This window comes from Sminthopsis crassicaudata, chromosome 1 (assembly GCF_048593235.1).
Source record: "Sminthopsis crassicaudata isolate SCR6 chromosome 1, ASM4859323v1, whole genome shotgun sequence".
Lineage (NCBI taxonomy): Eukaryota > Metazoa > Chordata > Mammalia > Dasyuromorphia > Dasyuridae > Sminthopsis > Sminthopsis crassicaudata.
Window position 1 is genome coordinate 541,178,388 of NC_133617.1, and position 20,493 is coordinate 541,198,880.

The window sequence follows — 20,493 nt, forward strand, 5'->3', positions numbered from 1 at the left end:
AGCAGCCTGCTGTTTGCTTACAGATTGCTTTTTTTCCCTCTCTTTACTTCAACCCGATTGGTTTGCAACACGAGAAAGAGGCGTTTTCCTAATCTCTTCCCCTCCCCCTCCCAAAATACCGGCCCCACCTTCCTGCAACCTGACTAATTGAATTACTGGGAGATCCGAGTGGCCTGTATCCACTGTGGGAGACTGGCTGCTGAGAGTAACCCTTTGGATGCTGCATTTGGGGTAGAATATTCGGAAAAATTCAACACCTTTTATTTAAGAGCGACCCAGAAGGGAGTAGGGGGTACAGGAGGAGCTGTTATTTTGAGAATGGTTTCTCAAGCCTTTCTCGGAGGACAAAGTGTGTTTCCTATTTCCCATCAGTGATACAATCTCTTCTGATAGGGGCGTAGCAACAGCAGCTTTTTTATTATAAAATATGATCCCTTAATCTTGAGATTTTATGTCTCCTAGTGTTTGCTTCTCTGAAAAAATAGATATTCAATGGTAAGAAGTAAAACAAAACAAAACAAACAAAAAAGCCTAAGGTCTTTTACGCCTTACCATGGTCTTTTACTTCTTACCAGTGATTTAAAGGTTAATAAACGAGAAGGGAGACATTTCTTTAAGTTGGTTTTAAATGGTATTCTGAAAATACGTATTTTTTTTTAATTCTGAGAAATCATAGTTGAAAATTATTACAATGCAGTGCAAACCCGCTGCCGAGAGGACATTAATGCTGCAAGTGATCCGATTAGAAATACTTTACACCTAGTACATTTCAGCTAAGAGAATATATTCATACCCCTCTCGGCAACTGCTATGCTCTCTTCAATCCCACTTCCCTAAAGGCGAAAATGTCATTAACACTTACAGGGTAGTTGTTGGGGGTGAGGGTGGGGAGTGCAGAAAGGAAGAAGGAATAAGTAAGTGAAGAAAAGGTTTCTTTTATTCTTAAGAACGTAACCCCCTCTTTTTCGACTTTATGGACAAATCCATAAGTATTTGCATTGATCTGGGTACTGAAACAGTAACCTGGCAGCAAAGTTTGCTCATATCTCCTAAAGTGTCTCTGAGTTTTCACCTGAGGACGTCAAGGGACATCTGCATCTTGTGTCCAGAGGGAGAGTCTACACCAGAGAGACTGCTGCAATTTTGCAGCTTGTTCCCTAGTGACACACTGGGGCCACCCGAGACTATCGCTCTCGAGGTGTTGCAGTCACAAACCTCCCTTTGTATTTTTTCTCTTATTCTCCCAAGAGCTTTCTGTCTCAGTTAGACCAAAGGAAAAAAAGGAGCAAATTAGATTTTGCCCCTAAAGCCTGCCACTTCTGCCTTATACGTGATAGTCCAATGAAACACTGCTTTTTCTCTCACATCCTTTCTCAGTTTCCATTGACCTAACTTAGAATCTCTCTGACTCCGAGTTGTTTGAAAGCGCCCAGACTCCCTCCAGTGGTGGATTTTTATTACACACTCTTTAAGTGTTTCTGGACAATACAGGCAATAGAAAGGACATATCAAAGTTATTAGACTGATATGCATCTAGATTTTAAGAAAAGGAAAAACTCTGATAGCAATGATATTAATTTAGAGTTTTATCAAAATGCTAAAAAAATCCTCAATTAGGAACATTTCATTGCTTAAGAATAATATACAAAGAAGTCCAAATTTTATGATTGGATCTAGATTTTTAACCTATAGAATTCTGGAACTTCAAATAAAGATATTTGGTAGTCACCAAAGAAATCTAGAGACATCCAGTCTTTTCTAGAAATTTTAAAGACTGGATATTATATAACTAAAATAAGGGGAACTTAACTTAAGCTTCAAAGAATAAGTATTTTCTCCATATGATGTTTCTATTGAAACATTATTTTCTGACTTTTCATTATTTTATGTAACCTGGCCTAAGCCCAGATAATTTTTTTCTCAGAAAAAAGTAACTAATGTTAGCTTCTTTTTGGAAAAGTAACAATAGACAACTGGATGACTGAATCAGCATTAAAAGTTATCTTGACTATCAAGGGAAACATCTTTAGTAAGGAGAGCATCTACTGCCTTTAATAAATCTATTATAGAAAAGTGCTAATACTTTCGTGGGTGGAACTTTTCTCAAAGCAGATGCTATATTATATATCCATGACATAACTACTTTCCTAAATTGCTTTTTTTAATTGAATATAAAAATGAGCTATAGTCATTTATTTGTTGCTTAAAATAAATGATATATTTAAGTGACACCAAATGTAAAAAAAAAAGAGCATATAAATTTCAAAATTTCATCTTCCTACTTTGATCAATTGTATGATCATTCCCAGCAGACACAAGGACTAATCAAATTATCAAATTATTCTGCCTTTTAAATATCGAAAGTATGAGAATAAAGAAAAATATTTAAATTTATATCTCAGGTCACAGACAGACAGCTACATGAAATATCTACAAATGAATACTCATAAGCCCCTTTTGCTGCTTATATTTAAGCATAACTATTTATTTTGAAGTAATAACAATTATTCTGCAATTAATTTGGGTATTTATAATAGTCAAAATGATTTAGTCACTCAGAATTGTTCTTAAAACAGTATCTTTGTTACCATATACAGTACTCTCTTGTGTTACTTTTGAAGAGAATTGTTATTGTTATATCTAATTGTCATTAGATATTGGAAACAAAATAAATGTTTATAAACTAGCATCATTGGAATAAGTACTTCATAGTGGCTTTTCCTAATTTTCCTCCCTAGATTTTTAAAGAAGTAAATTTCAAAAGTTTCTTTAGAGCAATCATTTTCCAGAATTTTCCTGTCTGATAGCCTACTCCCTGAGCTTGAGCACTTTGAAATGATAAAACCCTTAAACTGCTTCTATCTAGTCATGTGTGGCTTAGAACTGAAGAGTACTTTAGGGATAACTACTTTAGGAATGACAAAGCAGAAACTTTATTGGCCAATGAGCAGGAAGAGGTAATAACTCCATGGGACTTTAAATGGGAAAGGCTTTGTTCCTCCAGGTTGCACTCTCCTGACTGACATTTCCCCACCAACTCATCTAAAGCACATATGCCTAGGGAAGCCTGAGACTGGATTTTAAAGACCTAACAATTTGTTTGTTTGTTTGTTTTTTTGTTTGTTTGTTTTGCTTTGTGTTCTTTTCTAAAAGTCAGTTGGTTGCCCAGTGAAGAGAGTAGTTATTATACCTGTAGTCCGGGAGACCCAAGTTCATATCTGAGCCCAGGCACATTAATTGTGTGATCCTGGGAAAGTAACTTAAGCTCCTTTTGCCTCAGTTTCCTTAACTATAAAATGGAAATAGTAACCTTCCTTACAGCAATTTTGTGAGGCTCAAATGAAATATTTGTAAAAAGCACTTAGCACAATTACTGAAAGTAGGTGCTATATAAAAGTATATTTCCTTTCTTCACCAGAGTAGATGACTGAACATAGATCTTAAGAGATAGCTAAGTAGCACAATGGATGGAGTGCTGGACCCATGACTTCATCTTTATCTATTGAAATCTGTCTTTCTCAGCCCACCTTCAAATATCCTTTCTCCACAAAGTCTTCCCTCATCCCCCTTACCCCAGTTGGAAATGTTCCTTATACCTCACAAAGCACTTTTTGTACCCCATTTTGTTATTCTGTTCTATACTTTGCCATAGTGATTGTTATTGCTATTCAATCCCTTCCCACTCCCTTCCATAATGTTTTGCCTTAATTTACTATCTGCACATCAGGAGAAACCTTATAGTTTTATAATATTCATGAATTATTATTGTTATTGAATTAATGAATGAATACCTAAGCAGTTAGTCTCTCCTTTGCAATAATAGTGACTGAAATAGGTCTGGATTTAAATCACATGATTTAGGTCTTTTCCAAACATGAAGGCTTTTATTAAAAATAAAAATATGAATATATCTGGTCTACATAACAAAGTAAATACTCAAGTACAAGGATTTTTTAAAAGCTGAATTAATTAGGCACTAATCATATACCTTCCTAATAGATGTTAAACTGTTCTTAATCTTTGCTTTTTTGGAATCTTCCCAATACTGTTCAATGAGTCCTCAGTGGGTTCCTATTATTGGAAAGTAGTTTTGAATCTCAACTTGCCCATATCCTTTACAGGCCTTTTGTCAGATTTTGCTAAATTACTACTGCTTCAAGCTTGGAATAACGTCCTACCCACTCTTGCATCAAAAATTCTCCAGACTACTTCTGTCTCTCTATGGCTAGCCCCACCTGTTATCTTTAATTGGTTTGCTTAGACTACTCTTTAGTAAAGTGCTATACATTAGAAAAGCCCAGTTTCTCACTGAGGCTTCCCTCTGAAGCCATTAAAAAAAAAAGAAAAACCCTCTCATCATTTCTGATTTTGTTGTCCCCTCTGAGTATAAAATGAAAACTCTACTAACTAGTAATTTTTGGAAAGCTTTCCAAATCCTGTGACTAGAAATATGCCTTTCCCTTACTTTTCTCTTTTCTTCCATTGCATGCTAAATACATATTTCACAACACCCACTACTACTAATTCTACTACCAGTTAACACATTCTAGGCCAGCAGTTTTACAAGCTGTTGCAGTATTCCACAGAAGTATTCTTAAAGGGACTGATCTTATTGTTTTTGAACTTTTAAAAGTATAATTAGAATTTGCCAAGTTGTTAAAAAAAAAAGTGGGGGGGACTTACAGATTGGTAACTCTTACTTGACTAGCTGCTATTCAGTAGACACAATAACACCACAAAACTAGATGATTTAGGGTATATATGATATATATATATATATATATATATATATATATATATATATATATATACATATATATATATATATATATATAATTTTTTTTCAGTATTACAAATCATTTTCCTACTTACAGGTCACTCAATGATCTAGGATCTAGGATAAAATACATACTGATCAGCCTGTCTCTTAAGGCCCTCTAGGAACTTCAATTTAATTTTGTAGTCTCATTTCATATTTTGGACAGGTCTTGCTTTATGTAAGTAGACTATTCCATTGACCTCTAAACAAATCAATTTTTTACAAGTAATAAATTTGCCCTCCAAGATGGGTTAAGAAGAGAAGAAGAAAGGTAGAGAGGCAGAATCAGGATTGGACATGGTTCAAAGACATATGGGGTTTGGAAAAATGAGGGCAGAAACAGGAGGAGGAACATACAGACAGGGCCAGCCACATGGGAGCCTGACTAGAACAGAGGACACCTGGAGGCAGACAAAGACATGGAAAAGAGAAGGTGGATAGAAGACAAATAGGAAGGGAGCCAGTCAAAAGAATATTTAGGCAGAGCAGGCAAGGTCTCCTCTGTTGATTCCAGAGGTCTCAAGCTGATGTCCTTCCTATCTCCCAATTAGGTGGAGGTGGAGATCTCTGTGTATCAGTTCCTTTGCTTTCACTTTTTTAGCTTTTCGTTTTTAGGGTTTTTGTTTTGGGGGGGAGAAAGGAGTAGGAGTGAAGAAAGAGAGAGAGACACACGCACACACACAGAGAGACACATACAGAAACAGGCAGGCAGAACAGAGAGAGAGAGAGAGAGAGAGAGAGAGAGAGAGAGAGAGAGAGAGAGAGAGAGAGAGAGAGAGAGAGAGAGAAACACCAGTGCATAGCACTGTACTGAAAAATTAACATAGTTTTTTTTGGAATACAGATTTCTTTCAGAATTCTTTACTTAAAGTTAAGTAAAGCAAGCACTGTCTGCATTCTGTGATGTGCTTCTTTTGTTGCAGCCAAAATAGACTATTTTGTATTTCAAATATTCAGATTCTCAATTCCTACTTTTCAGAGTGCTTACTTTTCTTCAAGTCTGAATTCAAGTGAAGTCTTCTCCTTGAAGGTTTCTCTCACTCTATTATCTGTTAATAGTCTCTCCTTCCTTAAATTATCTTCCATTTGTTCAGCCATAAATATGTTATAGTCTCCTAATTGAATGTGAACTCCCTTGGATCTATAATATACCATTCTTTATTTCCTTTTTATCTGCAGATTCTAATAGTAGCTTGTAGAGAGGAGATGCTTGGTAGATTTTTGTTGGATTAAAATGAATGTTGTCTCACTGGGAAAATATGGGTGTTGTAGGAATGACCTTTCCCAGTATGAAGCAATTTTGGATCATTGAAAGTACTATATAATTTCCTAAATGTATTCCAGCCTGATTTTCTTGTCCTACTCAAATTTGGGCCAATTTCAATATTATTACCCAAAATATACATATTAATGAACTAATTAGACAAGCTATCCATCCAGCTGCATATTATAGTTTGAGATATGTGCATTTTCTGCATAGTTTGTTTTTTTTAGGAAGAATAGGTAGATACATTTCTTTTACATTGCTGTAGACTTCACTCAGTTGTTGTATCATAGATATCAGTGGAATTATATGAAGTCATCTGTGAATTTGAGATTTAAAGAATTTTGTCATAGTAAACTCTCCTTTGAACTGTATAAAAGACATGATGATTTATCATATTTGTTGGTAATAGATACACAGATAGTTCTTATAATGTACCAGGCACTGTGCAAATACCATCAAGCAAAATAATCCCTGATCTCAAGAAGCTTACATTGTTCTGGGGAAAGACAACCCATAAAAGAGATCTAGAAAGGGTAAAAAGGTGAAGTGAAAAAAAGATTGAAAAAAGTGAAGTAGAAGCCTGATTCTGGTAAAGACAAGAAGCTCACCCATCAGAACCCAAGGTAGTTTCAGGGAGGCAGAAAGCATTACAGGAAGAATATGGACATCGTGGCCAGAATAGAGACATCATGATATGGAGCTTGTGGATGGGAAGATCATTTTAAGATACTACCCCTGAAATTATTTCTGTCTTAGAAAATTGCACCCTGGGTCACCTTGTCTAAAGTGAGCCTTTTATAATATATTTTGCTTGATCAAAAGGGAGCTTATATCCTATATATCTATTGATTAATTTTATTACTTTAAAACATTATTTCACTGGAGAATATCATTTAGGAAGACCTGCCTGTCCCTTTCTCATGTTTATATTGTGGGATGCCCTCCATGAATTCAATTAAAAATGTAACAACTCTACTTCTGTAAAATTGTTGAATGTATTACATAGATTTGTGAAGTGTTATTTTGGGTATCAAGAGACTTTTAATTTCTCTGGTGTCAGCAAGAGAAGAAATTCTCTCGGCCAATGTAGATCAGAAATTATTGTGAAATTTATAGTGTTAGGGAATTATTTGGCAGCAATTAGAAGTTATGTGATTTCCTCAAAGCTATAAGGACAAAATGTCAAAGGCAGGATTTAAACTCAAGTTATCCTAACTTTGTGGCCAACTCTATCTACCATGCTTAGCAATATTTCCATAAAAAATTATTTGTCCATTTAAATAATCAATTTTTCTTATTGTTAAAATAATTCTAGGTATAACCAAGATAGAGTAGAATAAGAATTCCAATCAAATTCTTCCAACATTCCTTCCCAAACAACTTTAAAATAACATATCAAGTCAAGATTTAGAGCATCAAAGCTAACAAAACTCAGGGTGAGACATTTTTCCAGCCCAAGACAACTTACAGGGTCAGAAGTCTGTGATATTGGGGTATGGGCTGACCAGATAGGGTCATCAGCTGTAGGCTGTGCTAGTGAAAGCAGCAACAAGGTGCTCTAAATGTCTAGAGACAGTAATGAAATTGGGCAAATGGCCAGAAAAAGATTATAGGGGACCCTACTCAGACTCTAGGAGCAGAACTGAGTGACATCTGGTAGCTCCATTTCCCATTACTTAGTTGCATGTTGCAGCAGTAGGGTAGAGAGAGTACAAGGATTCCATGTAGCAGTTAAACTACTACAAAAGACAAATAGAAAAGTGTTAATGCTTGTGGTCCCAAGAGAGCAGGGCCTTTCCAGAGTAAATATCAGAATGCAGACCAGGAAATTAGTGACCATACTTTCCCCAGATCACACCACTAAAAATTTACAAATTCCCCCAAACTAGCTTTGAAAATAGCAACTCAATACCCTTTGATGTAGCAGTGTTTCTTTCTATTGGGCCTATATCCCAAAGAGATCTTAAAGGAAGGAAAGGAACCCACATATGCAAAAATGTTTGTAACAACTCTTTTCATAATGGCAAAAAACTGGAAACTGAGTGGATGTCCATCAATTGGAGAATGGCTGAATAAATTATGATATATGAATGTTATGGAATATTATTGTTCTATGAGAAATAATCAGGAGGATGATTTTAGAAAGACGTGAAGAGACTTACATGAACTGATGCTAAGTGAAATGAACAGAACCAGGAGATCACTGTATATGACAACATCAATATTATACGATGATCAATTCTGATGAACATGACTCTTTCCAACAATGAGATGATTGATGTAAGTTCCAATGATCTTGTGATGAAGAGAGCTATCTACACCCAAAGAAAGAACTGTGGGAACTGAAGGTGAGTCACAGCATAACATTCTCACTTTTTGTTGTTTGCTTGCATTTTGTTTTTTTACTCATTTACTTTCTTTTTTTGATCTGATTTCTCTTGTGCAGCAAGAGAATTGTATAAATATGATTATACATATTGGATTTAATATATATTTTAACAAATTTAACATATATTGAATTGCTTGCCACCTAGGAGAGGGGGAAACAAGGAGAAAATCTGAAATACAAAGCTATGCAAGGGTCAATATTGTCAAATTATCTGTGCATATATTTGAAAAAAAAAAAAGAAAATAGTAGCACACAAAAAAATAGAAAATTATATGAAAAAGCCTGAAGCTTCAGCTAACTCCCAACACTAATTCTCTAGGTGAGCAGAACTCAACTTTAACATAAAATTCAAAGTCAAGAAATAGGCTGGAAAAAAATCTGCAAACAACAACAAAGAATCTGGCATAAAAAGCTGGCATGGTGACAGGGAAGCTAACAACAAACTCAGAAGACAATGTAGAGAAAACATTTACAAGCAAAACTTCAAAGAAAAACACAGAAGGAAATAAACCCAACAGGAAATCCTAAACGAATTAAAGAAATAGATTTTTAAAGAATTTTTTAAAGGTTGTAAAAATCAGTGGGCAGAACTGAGATGGCAGAGTGAAGTCAGGAAGCTGCTTGAACTCTCCCAGTTTCCCTAGAAAAACTACATGAAACAGCCTCTGAACAGAATATGGAATGACAGAACTTACAAAAAATTACTGAAATACTTTTCCAGTTCAAGATAGGTTGGAAGGACTTCAAGAAAGGTAAGTCTCACTGGAGTGAAAGGGGTATGCAGCCCAGCTCAGGCAATGTCTTAATCACAGCAGATTAGCAACTGATACCATTGGCCCAGACTCAATAAAAAAATTTCAAAGCAGACCAGTAGGACAGCTTCTAGTCCAGGCCCAGAAGACAAATTGCCAGTTGGAAATCAGGTAACAACAGGTGGAACTAGGTTGGGTTACTCCCTTCTATGAGCACGTCACCAAACACAAGACCCCTGTGCTCATAACCAAGGCTCAAAGCTGCACAAAAACTTGAGATAGCACTCTCTGTGCCCCAGGAACAGAGTTCAGCTTTAAAAGTCATGAAATAGGAAAAAGAAAAAAAAATAAAGAAAGTGAGCAAGAAATAGAAAAGAACCTTAGCCATAGAAAACTACCATAATGATACGAAAGACCAAGACATCAACACAGAAGAGGACAAAATGCCCACATGTCAAACATCAAAAAAATATAAATTGCTCTCAACCCCAAAGAGCTTTTTTGAAGAGCTCATAAAGGATTTTTAAAAATCAAATAAGAGAGATGGAAGACAAAATTGAGAAAAGAAATGAGGTATGCAAGGAAAAAATAAAACAGTTTCTTAAAAAATACAATTGGTCAATGAAAAATAAAAAATTCCACTGAAGAAAACACCTTTAAAAGTGGAATTAAATGGAAAAGGAGATACAAGAGTTAACTGAAATTAGAACTGGACAAAGGGAAGTTAATGGCTCTATGAGATATCAAGAATCAATTAAACAAATTGAAAATAATGAAAAAATGGAAGAAATGTAAAATACCTTACTGGAAAAACAGCTGATAGAAAAGAGATTCAGTAAATCTTTTTGGACTACCTAAAGACTACAATCAAAAAAAAAAATCCTGGATAGTATTTTTCAATAGATCATCAAGGAGATCAAATGAGGCAGAGCCAAAATGGCAGAGTTAAGGCTGGAACTCTTTTAATCTCTTCCCAAAACTGCTCAAAGTTCCTTTAAATAATGATTTTAAATACATTTTAGTGTCAGGACACCCCATAACATTTTCTAGCCAAAGGCAACTTAAAAGGTCAGCAGAAAAAGTCAGTGGCAACAAAGTAGGAATCCAGCATGCAGTCCTAGCATAGGCCACACCAGCATATCCTCAGCCCCCAGCTCCAGCCTCAGACCAGTAAAGCAGCAAAGTTTTAGCACATTAGATCTCACAGCTAGTGGGGTAGGGATACTCCTCACAGTTCCACAGAAGAAAAGAGTGCTTATGGTCAGAAATTTTGAAGGATCTCTGAAAACAGCTGCACAAAATCCCTGAAGTTCGGGATACTTTACCCTTCATCCTGGAAACAGAGCCTCCTTTAACAAAGAGTTAAAAGCCAAGTAATAGACTAGGAAAATGGGCATACAAGAAAAAAATTTCTGACCGTAGAAAGTTACTATGGTGACAAGGAAAATCAAAACATGCATTCAAAAGAAGATAACAAAGTCAAAGCTCCTGCATCCAAAACCATCAAGAAAAATAAGAATTGAATTCAGGCCATAGGAGACCTCAAAATGGATTTTGAAAATCAAATAAAAGAGATAGAGGAAAAATTAGGAAAAGAATTGAGAGTCATGCAAAAGGAAATACAAAAAGTTAATGAGGAGAATGCCTTAAAAATCAAAATAGACCAATTTGGAAAGGAACTAAAAAAGTTCACTGAAGAAATAATTCCTTAAAAATTAGAATTGAGTAAATAGAAGCAAATGACTTTATGAGAAATTGAGATACAATAAAGCAAAACCAAAAAAGGGGGGAAAAAAGAAAAAAGTAAAATATCTTATTGGAAAAAACAAGAGCCTTGGAGAATAGATCCAGGAGAGATAATTTTAAAATTATTGGTCTACCTAAAAGTCATGATCAAAAAAAAAAAAAAAAAAAAAGCCTGAACATCATCTTTCGAGAAATTATCAGGCAAACTGTCCTGATATTCTACAATCAAAGGGTAAAATAGAAATTGAAAGAATTTATCAATCACCTCCTAAAAGTCATCCCAAAATGAAAACTCCCAGAAAAATTATAGCCTAATTCCAGAATTCCCAGAGTAAGGAGAAAATATTGCCAATATCCATAATATCCATAAAGAAACAATTTAAATATAGTGGAGCCAAAGTCAGAATAGGACAAGATTTAGCAGTTTTTACATTAAAGGACCAAAAAGCTTAGAATATGATATTCTAGAGAACAATAGATTACAAGGATTAAAAACAAGAATCATCTACCCAGCAAAACAGTATAATCCTTCAGGAGATAAGGTAGAAATTCAATGAAATAGAGGATTTTCAAACTTGTGATGAAAAGACCAGAGTGAAGAGAAAATCTTATTTTCAAATGTAAGACACAGGAGCAACACTGAGAGAAAAGGGTAAGAGAAGGGAGGAGGAATGATAGAAGGGAGGCAGGGATAGGATAGAGTGAATTAAAAACAAAAAAAAATGTATTTAAACAACAAAATCAAAAGAAAATAGAAGACAATATGAAATATCTCATTAGAAAAACAACTAATCTAGAGAACAGATTGATAAGAAACAATATAAAAATTGTTGGACTACATGAAAATTACAATTTTTTTAAAAAGCCGAGATACAATATTAGAAGGACAATTGCCCTGAAATTCAACAATGAGACAATAAAATAGAAATAGAAAAAAAAATCCACCAATCACCATTTCAAAAAGGTTCCAAGATGAGAACTCATAAGAACATCATAGGCAAGTTTCAAAGCTCTCAGGTTAAAGAGAAAATACTATAAGCAACAAGAAAATGTAAATGATGTGGAGTCAGGATAACACAAAATTCAGTTTCTACATTAAAAGACAAAAGTTACTTAAAACATATTATTTTGAAGAACAAAAGAGTTGGGTATGCAACTAAGAATTACTTACCCAGCAAAGTTGAGTATAATCCTGAAAGGAAAAAAAAGATATTTAATGAATTGAAAGATTTTCAGATATTTGTGGAAAAAACCAACAGATATATATATATATATATAATCTAGGAAAAAACATAAGGTAAACATTAGAGACCAAGTATGAGGGATTCAAGGTCTAACTTATATGGGAAAATTTTACCTGAGTATCATTAATTGTATAGTTTCCTTGTATATTAGTTCTTTTCCTTTTTGCCCTAATCACCTTGAAAAACAGATCTAATAGTGGTATTGCTCCATGGATATCCATGATTTCATAATTCTTTGGGCATAATTCCAGGTTGCTTTCCAAAATGATTGGTTCAATTCACAGCTCTACTAATAGCAAATTCATTTTCCTGTTTCTCTAGCACTTGTCAATTCCCCCTTTTTATCATTTTAGCCAGTTTTAGAGATGTAATATAATAGCTGAGAGTTGTTTTAATCTGCATTTCTCTAATCAAAAATGATGTAAAGAATTTTTATTGACTATAGATAGTTTTGATTTCTTCATTGAAAAACAAGCCAATTTATATCCTTTGTTTATCAATTGGAGATTCATATTCTTACACATTTTACAAAGTTCTTTATGTGTTTGAAATGAAATATTTATCTGAGAAACTGTCTATAAAATTTTTCTCCTAATTTTAAAGTTTTTAATACCTGAATGTATAGTCAATTTTTGTAAATATACCATGTGTTAATGAGAAAATGGTATATTACTTTTTATTCCCATTCAATTTTTTTTTCAAATCACATATAGCTCATCTAATATTTTATTCAGTTTTTAACTTATTTATTTTTTAGATTTATCTAATTCTGAGGGGGGAAAGTTAAAAGTCCCCCACTATTATATTATTACTATCTATTTTCACTTATAATTCATTTAACTTTTCTTTTAAATATTTAATTGCTATAGCATTTGGTACATTTAGGTTTAGTACTGATATTCTTTTATTTTTATGCTACTTTTTATCATAATGTAATTTTTCTGTTTATCACTTTAAATTTCTTTTAGCTTTAACTTTGAGATCATGACTGCTATTCTTTTTGGTTTGCAGTGGTATTATACATATTGGTTAGCTACTAGAATTTTGGCTTTATCTAGAAGTCCCCATTCTGCACCCCCTGTTAGAGAGTTACCTAGAACAGAGGTATTAAATTCCTCATCTCTGGACTGCGTGTGGTTGACAAAACTCCCAAGAGTGGCCCCAACAAAATATAATTGAGAAATGTCTAATAAAAATAAGTAAAAATGCAGTAAAACATAGATTGGGTTAATGTGAAATCAATATAGGCCTACAGGAACCCTTTCTATTTGGGTTTGATACTACTTTCCTAGAGAACTAAGAGATTAAGTGATTTCCTCAGGATTCCATAGCTAGTTTATATCAAAAGTGAAACTTGAATTCATATTTTCCTGCCTCCAAAGACACACTCTACAAAGTAGAAGCTTAACATATGCTTCTTAAGTTGAAAAATTAGTGCACTTTCCTTTGTGTTGTTCTATAGAAAGTTATATTCTTGTCCCTTTCATTCATTTTATGAAGTTAAGGTACTCAGAGGCCATCTAGTCCAACTAATACCTGAACAAGAATACCCTTTACAACATACTACAACAATCAAAAACTTCATGTTGTAAATTAATTCATACCTCAGTACTAATGTTTGCTAATGACAATTGTTATTCTTTTTTATTTTATTTTCATTTTAATAGGAAGCAATTATTAATTCACTTAGAATCAATTCAACAAAAGAGAAATTTGAGGAGCAGAATATCCTTTCAAAACACATTTGCCAGGTGAGTACCTTTGCCTCTATGGACTAGCCTTGCTTTTACCATGCTGGTTACAAATTTCCCTGCCCTTAGACACTATACACAATAGCCAGAATCACCTATCTGCCATCCCTTGGACATGGCATTTCATTTTCCTTCTCTGTGCCTTTGTATAAACTGTTTGCCATACCTAGAATGCATCCCTTCCTCTCATTCTCTTTAAGATTAAGTTCAGTCTTTTGAGTTTAAATCACATCTCAGACATTTACTGGCTCCCTGACCTGGGAAAGCTACTTAATTTCTTTAGACCTCAGTTTCCTCATTTGTAAAATTAACTCTTATAGATTCTATGTCCTCTAAGATCCCTTCCTTCAGCATATAATTCTATGATTTTATAATCCTATGATTCTAAGTAGCTTTCCTTGATTCTTCCAGTTGTTAATGTCCCCCACTTCCAAAATAATTTTGTATTTATATTATATATCCTAAATGTATTTATCTGTGACCATATGTTATCACTCCAGTAAATCTTTAAAGGGAAGAGCTGTTTGTATTTGCACTCTCAGTTTCCAGAAAATTATATGGTACTTAATATGACCATAATGAATACTTATTAGTGGATTATTTCTTGTTGTCAATATTAGCAACATTATGATGTGACTATTATAATAGGTAAAGTCAGAATTTTATAATTATTGATAATATTAATTTAGTTGCCTCTTTTCTTCATTCTTGTTCCTTTTTGAAACTAAATCAAAAATTTAGTTTTATGCTGATAAAAACAGAATCAAGAAAAGAGAGATTAATGTACCAAAAGATGTCATTTCTTCATAGCATGTTCTTAAGGAAAAATACTATTCCAAGAAATTATGGAGAGAAATTGTTAACAGAGTCATATGTCCAGAAATGTTCTATTTCAGGAGATCTACATCTATACTAAGAAACATCCAGACCTCAGACAATGGGCAAGAAAGGTATACTGGGCACTATAATACTTAGATATGGCTCAGGGGAAAGCCCAAACCATTGCATGTCTTATTCTAAAAGAAACACAAATGTAGGAAAGAATTATAAATAAGCAAAAGTATTTCACAGCATGTTATAAGTCAAGAAAATCATGAATGCACAAGATTAAGAGGAACCATCTTGTCAAAGAAAATTTTGATCTTAATGTAGTAAGCAGCACAATTAGAAATACATAAGAATTAATTTGTTAGATGTAGAGGAAACAATCTATTTTACAGAAAATATAAAGAAGATATTTACTTTTCTAATTTAGCCTTCTAATTGATAATTTTTAGAGGGGATATATTTTCATTGCTTTGGAAAGAATAAGAGAATAAGATTAATAATAATATTGTTGGGGTTCTGCTATCAATACTAAATAAATAGAGAAGATTTTAAATACAGTTAAGTATTTTGAAGCCATAACTATGGCAAAATTGACTTAAATATGTCTTCTAAGTTAATATTATAGAAGCATCTTCAAATGAAATATTTCATTCTCAGCCAATTATCTTTGTATAGACTGTCTCTCATACTTAGGATTCATACCCTTCTCATCTCATATTTTAGAATTCTTAGTATTTTTCAAGATGGCATAGTGAATAGAGAGATTTTAAAAATTAATTTATTTATTTTTAATACACATTGCTTTATGGATCATTTTGGGAGAGAAAAATTAAAACAAAAAAGAAAAACCATGGAAGAGGGAAAAAACAGAAAAAAAGAAGTGAACAAAGCACGTATTGATTTATATTCAATATCCATAGTTCTTTATCTGGATGCAGATAGCATTTTCTATCCAAAGTCTATTGGGATTTCCTTGGATCATTGAACTGCTGAGAAGAGCTAAGTCATTCATCATTGACCATTGCACCTTATTGTTGTTATTGTATACAATGTATTCCTGGTTCTGCTTGTTTTACTCAGCATCAGTTCATGTAAATCTTTCCAGGCCTTTCTAAAATTAGCTTATTCATCATTTTTTATAGAACAATAATATTCCATTACCTTCATATACCACAACTTGTTCAGACATTCCCTAATGGACATATATTCATTTTCTAATTCTTTGCTACCACAAAAAGAGCTGCTACAAACGTGTTTGCATTTTTAGATTCTCTTACCTCCTTTCTGATTTCCTTGGGACCCTTACCTATTAGTGACACTGTTGGGTCAAAGAGTATGCACAGTTTTATTACACTTTGAGAATAGTTCCAAATTGCTCTCCAGAATGGCTGAATCATTTATAATTAATTACAAATCACATGATCACCAGCTCTGTATTTCCCTCCATCTTATTTTCTCCCCTGTATATACTTTTGTTCTCTTTTTGTTTCTCCTTATTAGTGGTTTGTTTTGTTAACCCAATCATTACCTTATTGTCTATCTCTCCTCCTCCATCCTCCCTCCTTTTACCCTTTTTTCCTATTATTTCCATTTATAACTATATCCTCCATCCATGTATATTCCCTCTTACTGCCCCAGTACCAGGTATAGTTCTCAAGAGTTACAGATATCATTTTCTCATGTAGGGATGTAAATAGTTTAAACTTAAAATAATACATATTTCCCCCTGTTTATCTTTCTATGCTTTTCTTGAGTCCTGTGTTTGAAGATCAAATTTTCTGTTTAGGTCTGTTTTATTTTTCAATAGATATAATTGAAAGTCTCTTATTTCATTGAACATCCATTCCCTCCCCTGAAAGATGATGTTCAGTCTTACTGGATAGTTAATTCTTAGTAACTCTGGTCCTTTGTCTTCTGGAATATGGTATTCTAGGTCCTCCAATCCTTTATTGTAGAAGTTGCCAGATCGTAGGTGAATCTGACTGTTACTCTTTGATATTTGAATTGTTTTTGTCTGGCAATTTGCATTATTTTTTTTTCTTGAGATTGTAGTTCTAAAGTTTTGCAACAATATTCCTTGGAGCTTTCCTTGTGGGATCTCTTTCCAGAGGTAATTGATGGATTCTTCCAATGAGTTTCACTCTCGGTTTCTAAAATATTGGGGTAGTTTTCCTTGATGATCTCTTGAAGAATATTATCCAGGTTTTCTGTTGGTCATGAACTTCAGATAGATCAATAATTTTTAAATTGTCTCTTCTGGATCTATTTTCTATGTCAGCTGTTTTCCCAATGACATATTTTATATTTTCTTCTATTTTTTAATTCTTTTTAGTTTGTTTGACTGATTCTTGATTTCCATAGTCATTATCTTCCATTTGCCCCTAGTTTTTAATGTGTGTTTTTCTTCAGTTAGCTTTTTATCTCTTTTTTCTACTTGGTTCATTCTACTTTTGAAGATGCTATTTTCTTCAGTGGATTTTTTTTTTTGGCCAGTTGTATTTTTTAAGGAATTGTCTTTCTTTTACCAAGGTGTTAACTGTCTTTTGCATACTTATTTCTTTTCTAATTTTTTTCTTCTACCTTTCTTATTTACCTTCTAAAGTCTTTTATGAGCATTTCCAAGAAGCCTCTTTAGACTTGGAGGCAATTCATATCACTCTTTGAAATTTCCTCTGTGGATATTTTGTCCTTATTGGAGCTGGTGTTTTGGTCTTCTTTGTCACCATAATAGCTTTCTATGATCAAGGTTCTTTTCTGTTTCTTATTCTTTTTTTTTTTTTTTTTTTTTTTTTTTGGTATTTCCCTTTTTTTTGCTTTTATGGTCAAGCTTTGGTTCTGGAGTAAAAGGGGACACTTTATCAAGCTTCTGTGCAGCTTTGAGCCTTGGCTTTCAGCACAGGAGCTCCTTGTGTTTACAGGAGATAGCTTTATCTACTCTTTCCAGGAAACAGCCTGGTTTTCCAAAATTTGCCTTCTGAGCAGGGACTGATTGCTACCTCACTTCTCTGCCCCTCTACTGATCTAGGACTGAGGGTCCATGGATAAAGAATTGGCTTAAATGACGGGTTCAAATCATGTTTTTTCCAGACTCATGACCCTACATGAATGACTTAATTTTTAATGCTCTAGGCAAATCTGTAAGAATTTACCTACTTCCACCAATATACTAAATTCACTATGCTATTTAATCAGGTCCAGTTCATAAACCTCTTTATAGATGAGTCTAGCATAGAGGGCCCATTTACTAAGATAATACAGCATCAGAAGATGCTGAACTGCACCTCTTCTGTACTCAGCTTTTGAAGTTGGTCTGACTTCAGCTCTGGGGATGTTTGACATTTAATTAGGGGTATTAGGTTTCCTATTCTTGAATTCATTGACTCAATAACGAAGGTTTGCTTCAGAATCCTGGAGGCAATGCTAATTATAATGGGATAATTTCAACAAGATTCAATAAATTGACTTGTAACTAAAATCTGTTGAGAGTCTGATAATTAAGAGACAACAAGATATAATGTAGTTGTGAAATAATGCTTATGAGCCATTTCACATGTTACCTTAGTTTGGCATTGTCTTATTAATTCCTATAACTATCTTCTGTAAAGGGACCAAACTTAATCTTTCTCCTAGCCAAATGCTATACTGAAGAAAATTCATCTTATATCAGTCATTGCCGCGTCAATGCACAACATTATCACTCTTCTAGTAGGTACATCACTGCCACCATACTACTGTACATTGCTGACAAAGTAGCAATATACCTTCAAATTTTTTTGAAATTTGCATGATACTTTGGGCATTCTCATCTTGAGAATGGTCATCAATAACATAATCAGGAAATTTTAAGTGACACATTTTTCATATATCCTTAAAAAGTGGTTCCTCAATAAAACTTTGTGAATTTATAAATCAGCTAATCATTATCTGGATGAAGATTTAGCCCTGCTGATAATTGCTTTTAAAATCAAATTAAGAAAAAAAAAACAGTCTTGCTAATGAATACTGCATACAATGAATTAATTCATTGCTTAATATATATGCACCAAATGAAATATCATCTAAATGCTTGAAAGAAAAACTAAATGAGTTATAGGGGAAAATAGGTAGTATTAAAATAATAAGGAGGAACCTCAACATACCCCCTTCCAGAAATAGACAAATCTAATAAAAAAACAAAGAAAGATGTTAAGAGCCAGAATACAATTTTAGAAAAATTAGATATGCAAGATCTTTGGCAGTTATTGAAGAGGAATATAAGGGAATATGTATATGTGTGTGCATGTAAATTCCACACTACATGCACATACATATACATATATATCAAGTATGCATGTTATTTCACAAAAATTGGCCATATGTGAGGTCACAAACAAATGCTGAAAAGTAGAAATAATAAATAATCCTTTATTGAGTATATTCAGTAAAATGAGTATAAATTCAGAAAAAAAAAGTTTTCATTGAAGAAAACAAAGACTAAATAACTTTTAAAGAATTGGTGGGTAAAAGAACAAATCATAGAAATAATATATAACTTCATTAAAGATAATCTCATTGGTCTATAGTTTTCTTTCTCTGTTTTCAACATACCTGGTTTGGGTATCAGTACCATGTCTGTGTCATAAAAGGAATTTGGTAGGACTCCTTCATTTCCTATTTTAAAGATAATATTATTAATAAAACAACATATCAAAACTTTGGGATTTTAGAAAAAGCAGTTCTTGGGGGGAAGTGTGTTTGTGTGTGTATGTGAACTTTCATCAAAAAAGGAGAATAGGGGGCAGCTAGGTGGTGCAATGGATAGAGCACCAGCCCTGAATTCAGGAAGGACCCAAGTTCAAATCTGATCTCAGATGCTTAACACTTCCTAGCTGTGTGACCCTGGACAAGTCACTTAACCCCATCCTCAGGGGAAAAAAGAGAGAGAGAGAGAGAATAGATGAACAAACTAAACACACCAGAAACCCAAAAAATTAAAAGTTCCCAATCAAAAAAATTTAAAAACAAGAGATTAATAAACTCAAAAGAATTTAATAAATAAATTAAACTAAAAACTTTTGTAAATTTGCTAGTGTCAAAAGTAAAAAAAGAGATGATTGACAAGAAATAAAAAAGAAGAGATATGATTAAAAACTAGTTTACCTAAATACAATCCCAGTAAAACTGATAATTTAAATGAAATGGATAAATTTTGCAAAAATATAATAGAACAAGAATCTAAAATAAAGAAAATCAAAATAGAGAAAGAAAACTATAGGTCAATATCTCTAATGTAATTGATACAAAAATTTTAAATGAAATATTAGGAAAGAAGTTACAGCCATATATTAAAAAAATCATATGCTATGACTAGTTAGATTTGCAGTTGAATGGGTTCATATTAGAAAATTATAATTATAATTCACCAAATTGCTAGTTTGAATAATAAAAGTAATGTAATTTTTAATATAGAGAGAAATTTCATTATATAAAATACAATGATCATTTCTGTAAACAAACAAGAAAACATAGAAATAAACAAGTCTGATTTTTCTCATGAATATAGTCCCAGATGAATACAGGAATATATATAAAAGAATTGTACATGTTTAACATATATTGTAGTACTTGAGGGTGTGGGGGAAGGAGAGAGAAAAATTCAGATACAAGGTTTTGCAAGGGGGAATGTTGAAAACTATCTTTGCATATATTTTGAAAATG